Raw genomic sequence first — 7,661 nt, forward strand, 5'->3', positions numbered from 1 at the left:
GAAGCCTGGACCCCACTCGTGAGGAGTGAGCACACACTTGTTTAATCCCGAAACAGGGTGGAAAGGGTGGACTGAGACTGGGCCTCCAACCGGTTTCCCACAACTGCCCCAGCATGCACCCCAGCCTGGGCTGAGCGACAGCCCTGGCCCCACTTGCTTCACAAGCAGCTCCACGCTGGGGCGAGCGCTGCCTCGGCCGAGGGGAAAGCCCGGCTGCGAGGCACAAAGGCAGCCCAGACCCAGAGCCGTGCGCAGCCATGACTGGCACTGACAACAGGCAGCGCACCAGAAGCCAGATCTCAGACTGCGGCGGGGCAGCACAGGCCGCGCCGAGGCCCGTGCCGGCGCCCACGCCAGCCCCTCGCAGCGCGGCTCCCATCCAGGGTGAGGAGAGCACACGCTGACAGGGAACTGAGTGAACTTGCACCTGTCCCTCAGGGCTTCTGCTCTAGCAACTTGGGACCCAACCCTGCCCCCGGTAGGGTGGTGTGATGGCCACTGAGCAGAAGAGAAGCCCTGCTCACAGCTGCCCCTGGCCCTGGCCCCTCTACCTCTAGCCCTACCCACCTTCTGTCAAGGTGATAGCTGCCAGCACGCCCTGGAGAAAGATGTCTCGTGTTCACGTCAGATCCAGGTCCCCCACCAAAGCCACTGGGCACATGCAGACTGTACAGGGTTGCTGCCACACAAGGACACCTCTTCACGACCACAACAGGGAACTGTCTCACCTAATTTCACAGAGACAGAAAATTAAGCAAAATCAGAAGACAGGAACTTGTTTCAATTAAAAGAGCAAGAGGAAACTCCTAAAAAACAACTGATGGAACAAAAATAAACAATTTACCAGATAAAGAATTCAAAGCACTAGTAGTAAGAATGCTAGCTGAATTAGGGGAAAGAATAGACGAACACAGTGAGAATTTTAACAACGAACTAGAATATATAAGAGAACCAGCCAGAACTGAAGAATACGATAACATAAATGAATAACACACTAGAAGGAATTAACAGTAGACTAGGTGATACAGAAGAATGCTTAAGTGATCTGGAAAACAGAATAGTGGAAATCACCCATTCAGAACAGCAAAAAGAAAAACAAAACAAATTAAGGAGAACACTTTAAGACATCTCAGAAAACATCAAGTGTACCAACATTTGCAGTGTAGGGGTCCCAGAAGGAGGAGACAGAGCGAAAAGGGTCAAAAATGTGTTTGATAAAATTATGGCTGAAAATTTCCCAAACCCAAAGAAGGAACCAAACATCCAGGTACAGGAAGCACAAAAGGTCCCAAACAAGATGAACCCAAACGGATCCACATCAGAACATATAATTAAAATGGCAGAAGTTAAAGAGAGAATTCTAAAGGCAGCAAGAGAAAACCAAAGATTTATATACAAGGGAACTCCCATACAGCTATCAGCTGATTTTTCTGCAGAAAGCTTGCAAGGCAGAAGGGAATGGCATTAAACAGTCAAAGTGCAGAAAGGGAAAAACCTGCAAACTAGGAGAGTCTACCCAGCAAGGCTATCATTTAGAACTGAGAGAGAGAGAAGTAACTTGTCAGATGAGCAAAAACTAAGAGTTCATCAACACTAAACCAAGTCTAAAAAGAAATGTTAAATGGTCTTTCCTAAGTGGAAAGTAAAAGGCTACAACAAGAAGTACCTACGTGGAAGGAGAGCCCACCAGTAAAGACAAACGTACAGTAAAGACTGAGGACCAGCCACTTAACTGAGCTGGCAGGAAGATTAAAAGTCAAAAACCTGTAAAAACAACTGTAACTTCAACAAGCAGTAACAGATGAACACAAAGATGCAAAAATAGGCCATCAAAACACAAAATCTGGGGAAGGGGAGTAAAAAAATAAACATCTTTTAGAATGTGTTTGAACTTAAATGACTATCTGTTTAAAACAAGCAGCTGTAGTAATGGGTCAACATATATGAACCCCATGATAACCACAAATCAAAAACCTATGACACAAAAACTAGAGAAAAAGGGACACAAACATACCACTGAAGAAAATCATCAATTCACAAGCAAAGAGACTAAAAGAACAGAGAACTACAAAAACAACCAGAAAACAAGAAACAAAATGGCAGTAAATACATACCTATCAATAATCACTTTAAACGTCAATGGACAAATGCCCAAACAATAAACACAGGGTGGCTAACTGGATGAAAAAGTAAGACCCAGCTATACGCTGCTTACAGGAGACTCACTTCAGAGCTAAAGACACAAACAGACAAAGTGAGAGGATGGAAAAAGATACTTTAAGCCAATGCAAATGACAAGAAAGCAGGGGTTGCAATACTCATATCAGACAAAACAGACTTTAAAACAAAGTCTATAACAAAAGACAAAGGACATTATATAATGATAAAGGAATCAATACAAGAAGAGGATATCACACTCACTAACATATACATGCATCTATTACAGGAGTACCTAAATATATAAAGCAAATATTAACAGACATAAAGGGAGAAACCAATGGTAAAACCATAGTAGGAGACTTTAACACCCCACTTACATCAATGGACAAATCATCCACAGAAAATCAGTAAGGAAACAGTAGTCTTAAATGACACATTAGACCAGCTGGATTTAACAGATATCTACAGCACACTACATCAAAAAACAAACAAAACAACAACAAAAAACCCATCAGAATACACATTCTTTTATTCTCCAGGGTAGATCACATACATTCTAGGCCACAAAACAAGCTTAACAAATTAAAGAATATAGATTTTATATCAAGCATTTTTCCCAACTGTAACGATATGAAACTAGAAATCAATTACAGGAAGAAAAATGGGAAAAGCACAAACACATGGAGACTAAATAAACGCTACTAAAAAAAGCAGTGGGTCAGTAAAGAAACTAAAGAAACCAGAAAATACCTCGAGACAAATGAAAATGGAAACACAACTTTCCAAAAGCTAAGGGACACAGCAAAAGCAGTTCTAAGAGGGAAGTTCACAGCAATACAGGCCTTCCTCGAGAAACAAGAAAAGTTTCAAACAATGTAACCATCTAAAGAACTAGAAAAAGAAGACCAAAGTCCAAAGTCAGTAGAAGGAAAGAAATAATAAAGATCAGAGAGGAAATGAACAGAGACAAAAAAGAAAAGATCAATGAAACCAAAGCCAATTTCTTAAAATGGTAAAATTGAAAAAACTTTAGCCAGGCTCGTCAAGAAAAAACGAGGACTCAAGTAAACAGAACAGCAAATGAGAGAAGAGAAATAACAACCAGTATCACAGACACAAAAAGTCGTAACAGAATACGACAGAGACGCCAACCAACTGGACAGCCTCGGAGAAAAGAGCAGACTTGTAGAGACAGACAGTTTTCCAGCACCCAAAGTACAGACACGGCTGTCGGGAAATGCGATTCTTTTACTGCTAGTGGGAATGTAAGTTGGTGTAACTTTTCTGGAGGGCAACTGGGTACATCTATGAAAAAATTTTAATGTGACTTTTGGTCCAAAGTAAACCAGCACTAAGAATCTATCCTTGAGTCTGTGCAAAAATGTACACTATGGGGTGATAAAAATGCTCTGGAACTAGACGGGAGGGCGGGGGAGTTGCACAACACTGTGAGTGTACTAAATGCCACTGAATTATTCACTTTAAAATGTTAATTTCAGGCTGTGTTTTTGCCTCAATAAAAAGTTTTAAAAATTAAAAGAAATTCTAAATGCCTGACAGTATGTGTACAAAGGAGTTCACTGCAGTGAGGCAGGAATCAACCTGAGTGTCTGTCCACTGTGTGTCCGTTAATCACAGTATGGCTATACGTTTTCATGCAGCTAACAAGAAGCAATGACAAATTCTCAGTCTGACAGAGTACACACTTTGTTGTGGGGGGCAAAAAAAAAGGACCTCATAGAGAAGAATTCACAGAACAGCAAAAAGCAAAACCAAAAACCACTCCAAGTCTGTTCTGTCTATGTAGGAAACACAGTCTACAGGAACACATACCACTACTAAACTTGCTTACCTGCGGGCGCTTTTTCCTTACAGATGTCTGCGTGGTTTACATTTTTTAAAGCTCTATTACTTCTGTTAAAAAAAAAATTAGAAGCAACTTTTCAAAGGCAGTAAGACGGCTCTGACAGAATGAGAAGCAGAGACACCCCAGCAGCAATGAACACCGCTTGCACCAGGGACCAGGGTTCCTCGGAGAAATGCTGATCCCAGCGCTGGGGCAAGGTGGGGTACAAGGTATGTCGGGAACATCTTGTAATGTCAGAAATTACATAAGTGTTAAAAAAGAAAAAAGAGTCAGGACATAGGAAACAACTTGCAGGGATATCCACTGGCCCAATCTGGAACTATCTGAGAACCAAAAACAAAACACAAACGAAAGGACAACAGTGAATTACAGACTATCGAATAAAAGAAGAATCCATCAGGTCATAATGAACATACATAGATATAAAAACAAACAGCTAGGGGAGAAGGGAGGGAGAACAGACTGGTCAATGAGGAAGGTGTGCTGAACTGGAAAAACAATGTTTCACAACCATCACAGTAAAATGGAATCTAAAACAACAATCATGACAGCAAAGACGGACTCAGACCAACAGCAGCACTGTTTGTTGGAATCTAGGGAGAAGTCTGGTGAGGAGCAGGGTATTCACACGGTCCTACCGTATGTCTCCAGAGACTGCTTGAGTTGGGAGGGAAAACAGTTAACGATACCACGGAAAAAGTGGGAGGCATCCTGACCAGCTGTGCTAGGTATTAATTTGTTGCCTCTAAGCTCCAAACTCACCTTCCTTGCTACACTGAAGCTGGGACCCTGCAAACTGCATTTCCCTTTTGCCAGGTGGCCAACAGGGGCCTCTGATGAGGATAGCAAGGCTGGAGACCACTTTTGTTTCAGTCTGGCCTGGTTCCCAGCAGCATCTTTCAAAGCAGTGGTTCTCTGCTTTTGTGACTCAGCGGTCATCTCCAGGGGACTGATTCTGCAGCACAAGGCAGGCAGTGCCTTCCTGTTGGAAGTCTGACTCTCAAGCTTACAGGGTCCTCCTCTGAGGTTCTAAGTTCCTCCCTTTCCTTGTCTTCTCTTCCCTTGACCCTCAGGGTGGTAGCTGTTTCCTGCTAAGCTGCTTCAGAACTCTCTTTTATAGCCTCTTAATAGTTAACTACCTCTTACACAGTTAATTATTTATATTAAAATTTTCCTATTTACTTTTTCCCTCACTGGACCATGAATGACCCACCAGGTGACCAAAATTAAGAGCACTACTGAGGGGCAGAAGACATCGTGTTCCCAGAGAGAAATGACACAGGCAGTGCTGGAGCCACCTGGAATGCAAAACAGTCTAAACTACTCAAGAGGAAGCACTGGATAAACCCAAAGTGAGCACCATCGTTTAAAAAGGAGAAATTGTATTCTTCCAAAATGTCAATGTCATAAGTGACAAAACTGGAAATGCTCCAGAGTAAAGGAGACTAGAGAGACATGACAACTACCTGTAACACCTGATCCCAGACTAGATCCAGGGCTGGGGGCTGGGGGAAGGGCCTACAGAGGACATTACGAGGTCAACTGGAATACAAAGGGTATTTCAAACTACTGTATCCATGTTAAATGTACTGAATTTGATCATCGTACTGAGGTTGGTTAGGAAATACCCACTGAAGCATTAGAGCCAAAGGACCATGATACATGCAGAGAGACAGCACATGCAAGAATACAAATGACAAATCAAATAGGGCAAGTTAATAGGTAGACCCAAATAAAGGATATTTTAGCCTCATATGTACAATTCTTATTCTTGCAACTATTCCGTAAGCCTGAAATTATTTCCAAATTAAAGTAACTTAAAAATAAAAAAGGCAATAGGGTACAGCAGTGGTTCTCAGCCTTCACTGGACTCCAGACACCTCAGTCCACTTCAGGAACTCTGGGACCCAGGCACCTGTATTCTTCAAGTTTCCCAAATGATTCCAACGTGCAGACAAGGGTGGGAAACGCTGGCCCAGTGGGACAGCTCATTCATTAAATTCAGACATAAAAAGTGGCTCTTTTCCTCTCTAAAGAACAGGCCCTGGGGAGCAGGGTACCAGGGTCATGCAAATTCCTAGTCTCAGCTCCACGAGGCATGGGAGAGACACTGGAGACACTAAGTTAAATCTGTACAGCCCTGGTCAACATGAACAGACTTCCCCATCCAGAGGTCCCCAAAGGAAAACGGCATTTCCACGACTCTGCCAGGAATTGAAGCCCAGTTTGAAGCTGGCAGGAACTAGAATGATTTACCTGGCTCCAGAGCCACCACATCCCCTTGTCTTTTTGGCCTCACTGCTAGCACGGTCGGTCTGAGTCCGGCTGATAGAGCAAGGAGAAGCAGCTGCTCTCTCACCCAGCAAACAGGCGAATGAGTGAAGGGGATGTGGAGCTGGCTTCTCGGAGAAGTTCAAGGACTGAGCTACCAACTGGTGCATTTTTCCAAAGTGTTTTCCATCTTAAGCAGCTCAGTTAGGTCATGCAGAAAGAGCTGAGGGCAACCAACATCACAGCCCAGCTATTGCCCAGCTATTGCCCACCTCAGCTCCAACCCGTGACAGCGATGCCACAGAATGGTACAGACGGAAAACCAGAAACAGGGAGAGGGAGAGGCAGGGCTGGGAAAGGTGGGAAAGTGGTAGTGAAAGGCCACGAAGACAAGCAAACATTCCAGCCCAGCGTACAACAGGTAGGAACAAGAGGGCGGATGGGTCAACAGAACATAGCCATCTGCAGTTCTCTAAAATCACGAGTGTTTTGGTTAACATCCACTTCGTAAACAGGAGTTGGTTTTTAGTCCTGTCTCACATCACCTCTGTTTTCATGCAGGACAGCCTTGAAATATTCAGGCATATCAGAACTGATGGATCCAAAACTGAACATGAACTCATGCCCCCAGATGTGGTCCTTACCTGCTCCCTGTCTCTGCAACTAATTCTGTCTCCCCAGGTGACTGAGTCAGACAACTGAGACTCATCCTGGACTCCTTCCTTCCTTCCTTCCTCTCCCTTCTCTCTGTCCCACAGCCAATCAATGATGGAATTCTGCCAGTCTCCCCCGCTCCAGACTCCCCGAGTCCACTTACTCACCACCTCTACCACCAGGGCCCTATTCCATGCTCTTGAGCTCTTTCCTAAATACTACATCTACGTCACTGAAGCCTCGTTACAGCCCCTCTGAACTGTCCCTATTCTGCAGCCCTAGGGATGCCTATGACAGTTCTGATTGCGTCAATACCATGTTCATACGTGGCTGCCTCTGCCTTCAAGTAAAAGATTTTACCTCCACAGGATGCCACGCAAGACCCTAGAAGACCTGGGCTCTGCCACTTCAACTTCTTTTACCAGCCTTGTATTTTAAGCCCCAGGCACAATGAGTTAGGCCTCCGCACGCTCCATCCCATTTCACATTCCTGTGTACCTCTCCTCAAAGTCCACCCAGCCTCTGACCTCTCCAGGCACCTCCTTTGGGCTCTCATTCTTTTATTACTACAATCACTGAACTGTAAGGAAATTATCTGCTTCTGTGTATGTCTCTGATACTAAGACTCTGCATTCCCCGAAGACAAGGACAGCACTGTCACTGTCTCCCCAGTGCCACACATAGTAGGTGCTCTGTATCTATAGGATAT

Source organism: Camelus dromedarius, chromosome 29 (genome assembly GCF_036321535.1).
Source record: "Camelus dromedarius isolate mCamDro1 chromosome 29, mCamDro1.pat, whole genome shotgun sequence".
Taxonomy (NCBI): Eukaryota; Metazoa; Chordata; class Mammalia; order Artiodactyla; family Camelidae; genus Camelus; species Camelus dromedarius.